The sequence below is a fragment of the Ursus maritimus genome, unplaced genomic scaffold (assembly GCF_017311325.1).
Source record: "Ursus maritimus isolate PB19 unplaced genomic scaffold, ASM1731132v1 scaffold_22, whole genome shotgun sequence".
NCBI classification, from domain to species: Eukaryota; Metazoa; Chordata; class Mammalia; order Carnivora; family Ursidae; genus Ursus; species Ursus maritimus.
The window spans coordinates 42,940,406-42,953,216 of record NW_024424675.1 but is presented as its reverse complement, the minus strand read 5'-3'; the positions used below and the strand labels follow the sequence as shown (position 1 = coordinate 42,953,216).

Here is a 12,811-nt window from a genome sequence, read left to right as displayed (position 1 = left end):
GACTTTATTCAGGAACCGTGGCAGTGGGGGGGGGCTTCGGAGTGGAAGGGTTCTGACCACCTCCAGGAGCAGCGGGGACTCCCGGCCAGGGAGCAGGGGTGGGGTGCGGGTGTCAGGATGGCAAATCACTGCTAGGAAACCTCAGGGTTGGGGGGCTCTCGATAAGCTGAACCAACAGGACTCTTGCTAAGGGCAGCCACGGGGGTGAGACATCCCGGAGGGCGGGGGGGTAAGGACCCTGATCAGATGTGGAGGTTGGGGATTCTGTCCACACTGACACAGCAAGATCGTCAGCAGAGCTCTGCCCCAGTGGAGACCGAGCCCAGGGTGGGGCCTCGTGGAGCGGAGGTCAGGGTAGCCTGACTCAAGCCTGGTCCAGAGAGAATCTTTGTCAATATGAATGTGTGAGGGAAAGGGGAAGATATCTGGGGGGCAGGGTGCTCCTGAGAGCACTCCAGCGGCTGCCTGTCCACGTACCAGAACCCTGCAGCTTCTCTTCCTGATCTATGGCTCGAACCCTCTAAATCTCCAGAAAGGGCGTGGTTCTCATTCCCAGCTGCTGGCCAAAAGCCCCCAGGCCAGCCCAACAAAGGCCGCTGAGGGCTCTGGTGACCGCCCTGCCCTAGGCTCTGGGATGTACTGACAAACACAAGACAGTCCCTGTTCCAGGGAACTCCTGGTCCAGTAGGGAAGCAAGGCAAGCTCACAGATCATGCGGCAAGACAGATCCCCACTGCCCACCACGGTCCTATGGAGAGGGAGAGGTTGGTTCTGATTAAGGGGGGGGCCTGGGTGTAGGGCAGAGCATCCCCAACATTCTCCCCAGTCCCTCACCTCCCTCTCCTTCAGGGAACCACCCTTCCCACTGCAAGGACGGTTGGGTAGGGAGGGCAGTGCTATGGACCGGAAGCTCCAACTCCAGACCCAGCCCAAGTCCATTCCTGAGATTTCATACCTGGACGCTGGGAGATGGAAGTCCTCTCTCATGCTTAGAGCATTAGGGTGTAAGACCCTTGCTGTCCATGCCCTTGTGCCCCTGTTCCCATGTGTCCCTGTGTAGTGGAGTGGGGCAAGGCCAAACTGATCACACCCTAGTGGCATCCATGAAGCTCCTAGATCAAACATCTCCTGAAGGCATCCCCCGGAATTCTTTAGTTGTGTGAGCAAATAAACTGTCCTATTTTATTTAAGCTGAGCTGAGTTGGTTTTTGTCCCTTGCCATGGAGAGAATCCTGTTCGACATAGGGGATCTAAATTATCTTTATGGAGAAGGCATCACCGAAGCGGATCTTTAAAAGTGGGGGTCTGGTGAGAGAAGAGGGAATCCAGACAGAGGACGACTGAAGCTAAGGGGTGGCCAGGGCAAGTTGAGAGCATAGGTGAGTCCCCCTCCCCTGCTTGCTCCTCACGGCATTCTGCATGACTCAGCATAGTGGGCACGCCACAAAATCAGTGACTGATGAGTGTTCGGTTGAATGCAGAACACAACTTGAACGCTAGGCTCACAGACACCTGGAAAGACAGGTTTGGAATCCTTGGGCATCACCATCCGTCCCAGCGAATTAGCCCTGAGAGCAAGTGGCTAATGGCTCCTTGGCCAGAGACATGTAGCCCCGAGCTTGGTTTCTCCCCGCATGCCCTGTATGTGGAAAACTGCCCAGGACGTGGGATCCCACCGGACCCCTTCCAGGTTCACGAACCTTCCTGAAGGGAACATCTCACTTGAAATCAATAATGACAAACCAACTCCAAGTCAGCTCTTTTTGGTGCCAGCAACCAAGGTGGGAAATTATTTCTCAATTCTGTTCATGGCTTTGGAAATGGTTCTAGACGGTTCCATCCACAAGGATGTCAGGAAGGAGTTAGTGTCTGTGCAGCAAAAGGCAGACATTTCAGCGATTGCTCGGTGATCTAATGCAGAGTGAGGCTCCTCTTGCCCACCGGCATGGTACTCGAGCGCTTCTGAAATGCTGATGTTTTCAGACCCATACTCTGGTTTTTCAGTATCTCCCATTGCACAGTAAATTCTGATGTCAGTCGCCTATTGATTTTACAATTTCCTTGTTTCCCCTTCCCTTGCTTTCTGTCTGTGATTTTATTTATTGAAGACAACCTCACTAGGCACGCAAACTCTGCCGGTTACCCAGATCGGCCCCGGGGTCCCAGGTCCCAACCCGTGGGCCACACGGGAGTCCGCCTCCCTCTCCAGACCGGCAGTGGGCATTCCTTCTCGTCTGCATCAGCTCAGCAATCTCCAGGGGCCTGATGTGCTGCCGGCCACGGGACCCAAGAGGACTAGAACTCGTTCCCCTTGGAGGAACTCCCTGTCCCACTGGGAGACATACGTACCAACAGAAAGCACAGAACGGGGGCGAGTTCTAGAAAAGTCAGAACGCTTGGGACAACCACCGGGAAGTTCAGGGGGGGCTCAGAAAGGCGGGCGAGAATCACTCTGTCTCCTGTGTCTGTGTCCCTTGCCAGGTTCCCCGTGTCACCGCGTCTGGTCCTCCCACAACCCCACCAGGGAGACTCACCGTCTCCATTTTACAGAGGAAGAAACCGAGGCTCGGAGGGGATGCTCCTTGACCACGACTGAACAATGCCAGGACGTGCGCCCAGACCACGCTGGCTCCGAGGTCAGTATTGTCACCAACCGCATTATTTTGCAGCATAAATGATTTTAGAAGTTGCCCCTTAACTGCCGATGTTGCACGGGCCTTTGGAGCTGCCCGGTAAATCGGCTTCGTGTCCCTGGTCTCTTTCCCCTTCCGCTTTCTTGGACGGCGACTTCTCACTCTCTGCTTCTCTCCCCACATCTCCACTGCTCCCCACTGTCCACCTGGTTCAGAGCCACAGGAGGAGGGTTTCTACAGTGTCGCCACACCCCCCGCCGACCCCATCCATCCCTCCGCTCAGGCACCAGCGCCGTCCATTTGCCTCTGGAACACCCACACTACCCCCTCTGCTGGGTCATCTCTACTAGCACCAAAACTGCTGTAAAGTTTTCCCCACTTTTTAAGAAAAAATCCTCTTCTTGACTCCCACACAGATGTCCGAGCATCAGTTCAAGCAACAGCCCCAAATGGAGCCCCCAGTGCCCCAAGCCCCAAGCCCCCACCCCCAGCTCTTGCCCAGCTCAATGAATGGAATCCCATTCTCCCCACGCCTCAGGCCAAAGCCTTGCCTTGGAGTCCTCCTTGACCTTCGCTCATCTCTCCCCTCCCCCACATCCATCTCTCAGCCAATCTGGTCAGCTCTGCCAACCACTTCTCACCGCTTCACCAGGCAAAGGGGTCTAAGTTGTCCAACACTTGCCAGAGGTCATCACCGTTGAGCCACTACCCTGCCCCCCGCCCCCCTCCTCCCCTCCTCCTGTCTTCCCCGGCTATCTTCCGCACAGCTGACGGAATTCTCCTTTCAAGTATGAGCCTCCCCAAGAAAAAACGTCGAAGTCCTTGCAGGGTCCACGGATCTGAACTGGCCATCTCACCCCTCCCTCCCTTCATTTCACAGTAGACTCGCCCGTCACGTGCAAGCACACGCCTCCCTTGGCTGGAACGCTGGTCCCCTCACTTGCTGCAGGCTGCACGTGGAGGGGCCCGGGCCTGCCCCTGCCCTGGGAGCCTGGGTTCTAACAGGCCTGGGACTGGCCTGGGCATGGGGTCTGAAGCTCCTGGTGGCTCAACTGTGCAGCCGAGCTGAGGACTGAGGCTTTAGCCCCTGGCTGTCTGGAAGGCAGGAGCCCAGAGCTCCTCAGCTCTCCCGGTTCTCTCTCTCTCATCAGCAAACTGATGGCTCGCATCCCACTGATTAAAGTGAATGAGACAGGAGGGCCCTTCTGCCAAGGACAACCAAGCAACCAACCATCCCATCCGGCAGCCCCAAGGCTGAGTTACCGGCGGAGGGAGTGGCTCCGGGAGGCGGGAAGAGCTGTGGGCTGGTGGCTTGTGCTCCTGAGTCGGGGCCTCTCCCGTTCTCCACTTGTCACTGGAAAAGTTGTGTGCCTTTGGGCAACTACCTTAACCATCTCATCTTGGTTTTTTTTAATGTTTATTTTTTATTTTTTATTTTTTTTAAAGATTTTATTTATTTATTCTACAGAGACAGCCAGCGAGAGAGGGAGCACAAGCAGGGGGAGTGGGAGAGGAAGAAGCAGGCTCATAGCGGAGGAGCCTGATGTGGGGCTCGATCCCAGAACACCGGGATCACGCCCTGAGCCGAAGGCAGACGCTTAACCGCTGTGCCACCCAGGCGCCCCTAATTTTTTTTTTTTTAAAGATTTCATTTATTCATTTCTACAGAGCACAAGCAGGGGGAGCGTCAGGGAGAGGGAGAAGCGGGCTCTCCACTGAGCAGAGAGCCCGATGTGGGGCTTGATCCCAGGACCTGAGTGGAAGGCAGACAATTAACCGACTGAGCCACCCAGATGCCCCAACCATCTCATCTTTAAAACGGGACCATCATGGTCCCCAGTCGTGAAGGTTAAATGTGGTAACAACATCTGTTGGGTGTTCAGCACATTCCTGACACATCGGAGAAGCTCGAAGCCTGAGCAGCACAAGGCCAGGAGCTCCCGGGGGTGGCTTTCGGGAGTTTGTTCTGCACCCGGCCCCTCCCCGTGCTCAGACACGAGGCTGTGAGCTCCGTGAGGGCGGAAATGGGTCTGTCTTACTTATCGCTGTGACTCCAGCGCTTGGAACCGTGCGTGGTAACAGAGGGTAAGTGCTCAGAAAGGTTTTTGGTTGTTGAATGCAAACAAACACTTACACTGGGGGCTCCTAGGGGCGCCTCAAAGAAGTAGAAAGTTACTCTCCTTCACGGCTGACACCAGGGGCAGGAAGGAGCTCAGGAGCGCTGGACGGGAGCCCTGCTGACTCTTTAGGGAGACTTCCGCCACAAGTGGTAGAAGGTCCTGTCTTAACTGGTTTAATAGTAAGATAATTGGTTAGGTCATTGGGCAAGAAATCTAAAGGCAGCCAGCTCCAGGGTCGGTTGCTTCAGTGGCTCAGGGACAGTGTCAGACTGTGCTTCTTCTCTGCTATTCTCTGCGTGCCGGCTTGGTCTTTGGATGCTTCCCCTCAGGGTCACAAAAAGGCTGCCACCCCTCCAAGCATCTCACACAGATGTGACAATATTCCAAAGCAGGGAAGGGGTCATCTCTCCTTGTAGATCTCTTTGTAAAGTGAGGAAACCTACGGCAACAGCCCCACCGTGTCTTCTCATATCTCATTGTCCAGAGCTGACTTGCATGCCTGTTCCCCAGCCATGAGCCGCCTGGACGGGTCATCCCCGAGTAGGGGATCAGGTTGCCCTCCTAAACGGAGAAGAGAAAGTCAGCAAAGAACCATCAACATCTGTCCCCTGTACCCTAAGAATTAAACTGTGAAGGGTAGGTAAAAGGAAGGCCGTTGAGTCCCAGGCAAGCATCGCGAGACAGGTGCCCCAGCCCAGAGGGGCCCATTCCTCATCAGATCGGTGGTTCTCACACAGGGACTTGGGGACGTCCACTCCCGGTGGACAGGGGCAGCAATGGTGAAGGCAGACGCTTGGTTGAAGAGCTCGTTCCCCTGGATATGACTTCCGCTCGGAACCAGGCCTCCGTGCTCCATTCCAGTGAGGCTGGGGAAGCGGTGGGGGATCCAGACCAGTCACAAACATGGTCTGTTGCACCCTCTCATTGCTCTGGCCTGGCCAGGACCCCTGAATGCTCTGGAGCATGCCAGGCTCCCCCCCCCAGGGAGACCCACACTCAGGGGCTGGCCAGACCCTGGCTTCTGGGCACCCTGATGGGAAGACATGCCAAGAAAAACCAACTTCCTCAAACACGTTAATAACCACCACGCTCTGCTCCCTGATGCCCTGTGTGGCCGATGTGCTTTCCTCCTGCGGAGCGGGGCCGTTCTGACCTCCCAAGCACGTTCTGCTGCGTCAGCTCGCGATACCTGCTGCAGACCGTGCCCCTCCCGGGCAGGACAGGAGAACCCCCTCCTTTCCTGGGTCCCCTCTCCCCCCGCCCCCAGCTGCGGGACCCCTGGGTGGGGAGGCTGCCAAGAGGTGGTTGGTAAACTTGAGAGAGGTTCTTTGCCTTTTGAGACTGTTTCCTCACCTGTAAAATGGGGGTGTTAATAATAGAACATAGGGTACAGTTCCGAGAAGTGACAGTTAATACAATTACTATGATTAGTCTAATTACACGATGTGAAATCTGTACCTCGGGCTGGCTCCTGGTGAGCCCACACTCCAATCCCGCTAGACACAGCTGGACTTGCAAAGTGTTTTCTCTTGAGTGAACTCATTCCCGGAGCAGGACACCACCAGTGCTGAGGGCGTGTTTCAGTCTGAGGGGAGACAAAGCCCCAGCACTGTGTCTTTAAAGGAACTTTCTCCTAGGGCCCTGAGAAACCCTCGGGATGAGCCCTCGCAGAAGAGTCTAGAAGGAACGGAGGGGGAGGCATGTGGTTGCGTTGGCTGGGGCATCTCTAAGTGCCCAGACCTGTGCCCTGTCCAAGTCTACAAGGTTTAGAGATGCAGGGGCTCAGGTGGCCCAGCTCCCAAGGGGCGATTAAGAGGCCATTCCCTGCCTCCAGTGCATTCTCGTCTGACTGTGGAAGCAGAAAGAATCCGCTGCATTTCCAGCCTGACTTCCGTCTGAGTGCAAGGCTCCCATGGACCACCGCAGTTATGATATGCCGTGGTCTTGCTACCATTCCCATTCTTCAGGTAAGGAAACAAGAGCCTGCAGCAGACAGTGGAGGCTCTCTGCTCTGGTGCCCCCGAGCCCCCGATGCCTCTGTGCCCCCCAGCCTGGCTCTGCCTGCACCTGTACTCTCGGAGACTTGCAGGGATCCGGCAGGCACGGAGCCACAGAGCCCGGGGTTTTCGTGGCTCAGCCTCCCACGGTGACTGTCCCTGGGGACTGATGGGTGCAGGGGTCGAAAGCCCAGCTCCCTTGGCTGGAGTGAGGACAAACCGAGGGGCTGTTTCCACACCAGAGCTGCTGGGGAATTGGGAGAGGTTGGGAGAGGTCACACCTCCCAGAGCACTTCCTTAATAAATTGCTTGCACACAGACCTCGGGACCTGCTTGGGAGCCTGCCTGACCTTAGAGGCAGGAAGAGGCTGGGTCACTGGCCCACGTTCATGCAGGGAGCACAGTGGGTCTGAGCGGTGTTGGTTCAGCCCCAGAGCTCCCTCCTAGTGCTTCTGCACGTGGCCTAGCCAGGGGCCATCGGCATAGCAGCAGGTCCTAAGGTTCCAAGAAGGGCAAGCCAGACAAGGCCCGGTAGCCCGGGAGACTGCGAGCCCCTAGGTGAAGGGCGCCCTCCTCCACGGGGACTATTTCGGGGAGACCTCAGCTTATGTGTGGGCATACGCATATTAACAGCACATACTGCATGTCCCCTGGGCTTGACGTGGCTGCTCTTATGGAAGGAGCACTGGACTGGGAGCCAAAGGTGCAGTTCCAGTCCTGGCTTCCCCACCTGCAGGGTGCGTGACCCCAATCGCACATTCACCTTTGCAGAGTGCTGCTTCGAGTGCATGGTGGGTAGAAACACACTGACCTCCCGTCAAGGTAGGAGCTTGTACAAGTGTAGGTGTGAGGGGGACACACTGATGAGGTCTGCCCAGCTCATTCTGCACTTGCTTTGGGGTGTAGACACGGAACATCGAATGCGAAGACTCTGTTTTCCTGGACTCGCTTCTCCTCCCCTGGGCGCCCAGAGTACCATTGTCCGCCTCTCGGATTGGCGTGCGCCAAGTCCAAACCCAAGTCAGCATGCATCCGCTCCCAAGCAGGACCCAGAAGACAGGAGCTGTCTGTGACAACTCAGACAATGTCACCGCAGGTGGGGGCTTGCACGCCAGAAACTGAGTGAACATTTGACAGCCACGGAATTTTCATGGCAAACCTCCGAGGAGGGTACGACTGTCCTCCCACTTGTCAGGTGAGAAAACTAAGGCTCACGAATCATGACAGATATGGAGGGAGAAAGAGAGGTTAGACAGGCAGGAAAGGAGGGAGTGCAGGCACTAGGTGAGATGCAGAAATGATTGTTTATGTTTAGAATACTGATTCAAGCAACTTGGATTTTGTTGTTGTGCGTGTATGTGTGTGCGTGTGTGCGTGTGTGTGTGTGCTTCTTTGTGCTGGCTTATCTCTTTCTACAAAATCACAGAAATAAATATATCCTGGTAATAGAATAAAGCCAGAACCCAGCCACCTTTCCTTCCTGCCGCTGCAAGCAGGCAAGCAGGGTGGGGGATTACAGTGTCAGAAAGCTGGCTGCAGGGGAGAAGTGTGGCCTCCCACAGTCAATTAATGGCAATAATTACACACTGTAAACAGTCTCGGATATAATTAAGGCTGGAGGCCTGGGGCTGGGCGTGCACCCTGTTGAGACTGGCATCATCAGACATGGGGGCTGGAGTCTCAGTTCCCTCTGGGAAACATCAAAGCGCTGGTCTAGCCCTTGGGGTGGGCTGCAACCTCCTCCCCGCCGCCTCCGTGGCTCATTCTCCTAGGACAGAGCCCGCCTTCTGAGGGGAGTCGTGTTCTGGCCAGTTGCCTGGCTTAGCAGAGGGGACTGGCTCTGTCCTAGTGCTGATGCCCAGAAACAAAGCCCCTAGTGACCCCCCAGGCCCCCGAGAGAGAACCTCACCCAGGGAGGGAGGGGTGGCTTCTCCTCGGACACCAGAAACTCACTGGGTCTGAAAGTGAGCTCACTCTCCCTCTTTTTTCTCCTACGGCGCTGCTTTACCCACAGCTCCAAAATCCACTGCAGGGCTCGAACGCCGAACCTGGAGGTCCACCTTGAAGCCTCTGTCTCATCTCTGACACCCTGTCCATTCACTCATGTGTCCTCTATTTCCACAAATATTAATAGGGAGCCTCCCATGACCAGGCTCTGTGTCAGCACCAAGGATAGTCATTTCCACCTCCTGAATGTGCTCCATTCCCACCCCACCTGCCTGGCGCAAGTCCCCATTGCCTCTCACCTGGACAACCATTGCCAACTTCTCTCTGATCTCCCAGCTTCCTCCCTGAGTCCACAGGATGAGTGTAGAGGACCCACCCAAGTCTGGCTAGGTCCCTCTCTGCTTAAAACCTCCTAAGAGCTTACCATTGTCCCCATGATGGGACAAAATCCTTAGCAAGCTGCAGGATCGGGCCCCAGAAATGTCCAGTCCACCCTCTCCGCCTCTTGTACTCTGCTGCTCCAGCCACTTGGTTTCCTTTCTGCCTTCCCACTTCTGAGCATTTGCCTGGGCTGCTTCCTTTGCTTGGAATGCCCCTCTCCCCTCGCCTTCCCGCACCCAGAAAACCCCAGCTGGTCCTTTACATCCATTTCATGTCCACAGCCTTTCTTCAAAAGAACTTCTTTTGACCCTCCTGTCTGGGTAAAGCCCCCCAGTGCATGTTTTTAGGATTCCATGATGTCGCCTTTCGATAGTTTAATACTTTTGTAATTGTGTGCTTAATGTCTCCCCTCCCGACAATTGGTTGTAAATTCCGTGGTAGCAGGGCCCTGTCTGTCTCGTTTGTTGCATCTCCAGCACCTGGGATGGTGCCTTGCACATAGCAGGTCTTCCCTTTACTGAACAAATGGGTGAATAAATAAATGGTTTTTTGTTTTCCCCTGGGACCTAGAGAGGCAATATGTTGCATTTTCTACTTTCTGTTTCTTTGATCTGCCTAGAGCATTCTATTTATTTTTGGTTTGATTCTTGCCATTTGTAATTTCGAGCCTTGAAGTTTCCAGGTACCAACAGGTTTAGGGTGGTGGTGGTTAAAGATGGTTACAAATTATCTGACTTTCCTTTCATGGCGGGTTAAGTTCATGTTGCCTCCACTTGAATCTGGGCTGGTCTATGACTGGTTGGACCACTTGGGTATGGTAAGAAAGGATGCTCCACCAGCTCTAGGCCTTGCTTATAAGAGGACACCCAGCTCTCACATCCTTCCCTGTGAAGCCCTGAGCCACTAGGTAAGGAGTCTGACTATCCTGAGGCCACCATGCTATGAAGAAGCCCAAGCTATCCACCTGGACAGTTGTGTAGAGAGAGCAAGGGAGAGATGCTGGGCCAGCTCCCAGCCAATTGAGTCAGCTCAGCCCAGGTCCTAGACACACGCATTCCCACTGTGCCCTGTCCACCTGACCCCCAGGCTGCTGGCACATGATAGCAAGTTGCCATTTGAAGCCATGGTGCTTGGGATAATTTGTTATGCAGTGGTAGACAAGCAGAACAGGGGCTCCTCAGCTTTGACAGAGAAGACAATACTTCCAGACATTTAAATAATGTCACATCTGCCCCCACTCATCACATTTGTAAATCCTCCCACGGGAGAGCTTGCTCTTCTAAAGCACTCCTCTAAGTAAAAACAAACAGATAAACAGCATATCCGTGGGTTTCTGACTTATGGGACAGGAACATTCTTTTGGTTTTGTGTTTTGGAGAGCCTTTCCTTGTGGTCTTTAATTTTTCCAAAACAGACTCTCAGCTGGTTCTCATTATCCATGTGACTGCTGGAAAATTCTAATCCCTAATGTAAGACCTATATTTTCAAGGACAGCAATCAAGAAAACTGTGTTCAGGAGGAATGGAGCGTTCTGGATTGTGTGCATATGGGGGGTGGTGTGGGGAGAGTGCTCTGAGACCAGAAAACCTACCATTTCTTTCCAGCGCATGGTCCCAGCCTGGAGCTCACCTTCTATGGGAGGAAGCTGGAGGTGAGATCAGATGGGGATGGAGGTGGAATTATTTTAATGGTTGAAGGCTTTGTCTTTTCTACCAAAGCAAAGGACCCCCATTCTGGTCATCTATTGCCATGATACGTCTCTTAGCCGAACAGAAGTGGTCCCTCCCTTGAAGCTGGGCTATGAGGGTCTCGTCTGCAGGTGGGAAGACCCTGGGGACTTGTGGCCCACAGCTCCTTCCATGGAGATGCATCGAAGGCCTATGGGCCAGCTGCACAACGTCTCGGGATCTAATACTTGCCAGCAGCTTCCACAGGGCTCCCGTTGACACCTTTCTCAGACTGAGTCCCTAAGAGAACATCTGTAGGCAGGAACATTTTGGGCATCAGGCAGATATCACCTAGTGGAGGAGACATTCCATCTCCCTCCTGGTAGAACGGTTGTTTCCTTCAGGGGAGAGCAGTCAGCTGCTGGGTCAGTGAAAACAGTCAAGAGCGGGAGAGGGACTCTAGAGAGGAAATGAGAGACTGAAGAAGAGGGCTTGGGTGAACCCTAAAATACTGGGGTGAGGGACAACCTGGCTTTTTAGGAGAGAGCAGAGGTGGGAGAGTGTGTGCTGGGGTCCCCACAAGGGACCAGGCTGAGCCTGGGGTGGAGAAGGAGAGGAGAGAACCATAGTCAGAGTGGCCCAGGAGGGTCCCAGGGGAGGATGGGTGACCAGTGGATCAAGCAGGACATAAGGGCTTGATGTGTTCAGAGGTGCCAGAAGGCTGACCCACTGTCATGAGAATGTTCCAGACCCTTTGGTTTTACACCCTGCTGCCCACCCAGCAGCTCAGGCCATCTTGTCTTTCCCTCTGTGCTTTAAATCCCATAGCAGCTTCCAGTGCTCCTGAGAGAGACACTGCCTTCTCTCTGCTGCCCTCACTGTAATCCACGCTGATCTGCCCCAGGCGCAGAGTGGGCTCTGGCTTCTCCAACTCAGAGAGGCCTTCTCTGACCCCTCCCTCACATCATATGCAAAAAGCAATTCTAAGAGTATTTGTAAATCTAAATGTAAAGTCAAAAGTACGAGGCTTTGAGACAGAAACATAGGAAGTGACCTTTATGCCCTGGGGTAGGCAAAGAATTCTGAAGCAGGACACAAAAAGCATTGGTTGAAAAGGAAAGATTGCTAAACTCTTTTAAAATAAAATAAAAATTAAGAACATCTCTGCAGCCAGAGAAACCAACAAGAAAGTAACCGGTAGTCCACAGGGTAGGACGGGATATTCACAGCATAGATGTTCAATGAGGACTCGGGTATTCAGAATATACAAAGAACTCCTGCAAAGGAGTAAGAAAAAGGGAACCCACGAGAAAGAGGGCACTCCACATAAGGGAACATTCCAGCTGCCAGTCAACACATCAGAGGGGATCCACCTCATTACTCATTAGGATAATGCAAAATAAAGGCAGAGTAACATACGACACACACCCACCAGAATTACTAAAACTTAAAGCTCAGGCAACACCAGGGGTGGGGCTAAAAGGTGGAGTAACTGCTTGTGGTGTGAGTGCGAACCAGATTTGACACTGACAGATGCTTTGGCAGCATGTGGAAAAGCCGAACGTATTTATCCCTTAGGGTCTATCAGTTCTGATCCTGGGCAGAGACCCAACGGAGAGATGTACACGTGTGCACAAGAGCCACGCACAAGAAGTTCACCCCGGCACTATTCACAACAGCCTCGCGCTGGCAGCAGCGCGGTGTGTGCCCCTGTGGAAAGGGTGCGTCACGGTGTCCTTCGTACCGCGGAACCGTGCTCACATCCAGCCACACGGAGGAATCTCGCACACTGGGAGTTACGTGGAAGTAACCAGACAGGGGAGTGCACCTGCAGTATGACTCCGTCTACGTTCAGTTCAAGAAGGGACAAGACACGTCCATGGGGACAGATGTGGGGGGGAGACTGGGATGGGGTGGGGGGCTTCTTGGGCTGGAACTGGTCTTCACGGCGTGGTCACTTTGCAAAGGCTCACAGAGCCCAACGCTTCCTTCTGGTTTGTGTGCTTTTCCAAATGTGAGTTCTACTTCGATCAAAGTTTACCTAAAAAAATCACCCAAAAGAAAGA

The 12,811-nt window shown here is 54.0% G+C and overlaps 1 long non-coding RNA gene across 2 annotated transcripts; it reads left to right on the top strand.

Annotated features, from left to right (window-relative positions):
* Positions 1–4,365: 4,365 nt before the first annotated feature.
* LOC103670945 lies at positions 4,366–12,600 on the top strand. 2 transcript variants are annotated; one of them, XR_570694.2, is made up of 3 exons: positions 4,366–4,718; positions 6,588–7,945; positions 12,324–12,600. It is a non-coding gene; the product is annotated as an uncharacterized LOC103670945 (long non-coding RNA). The 2 variants fall into 2 exon arrangements; XR_005836986.1 differs by lacking the exon at positions 4,366–4,718 and having other exon boundaries at positions 6,107–6,720; positions 7,657–7,945.
* The last annotated feature ends 211 nt before the right edge of the window (positions 12,601–12,811 follow it).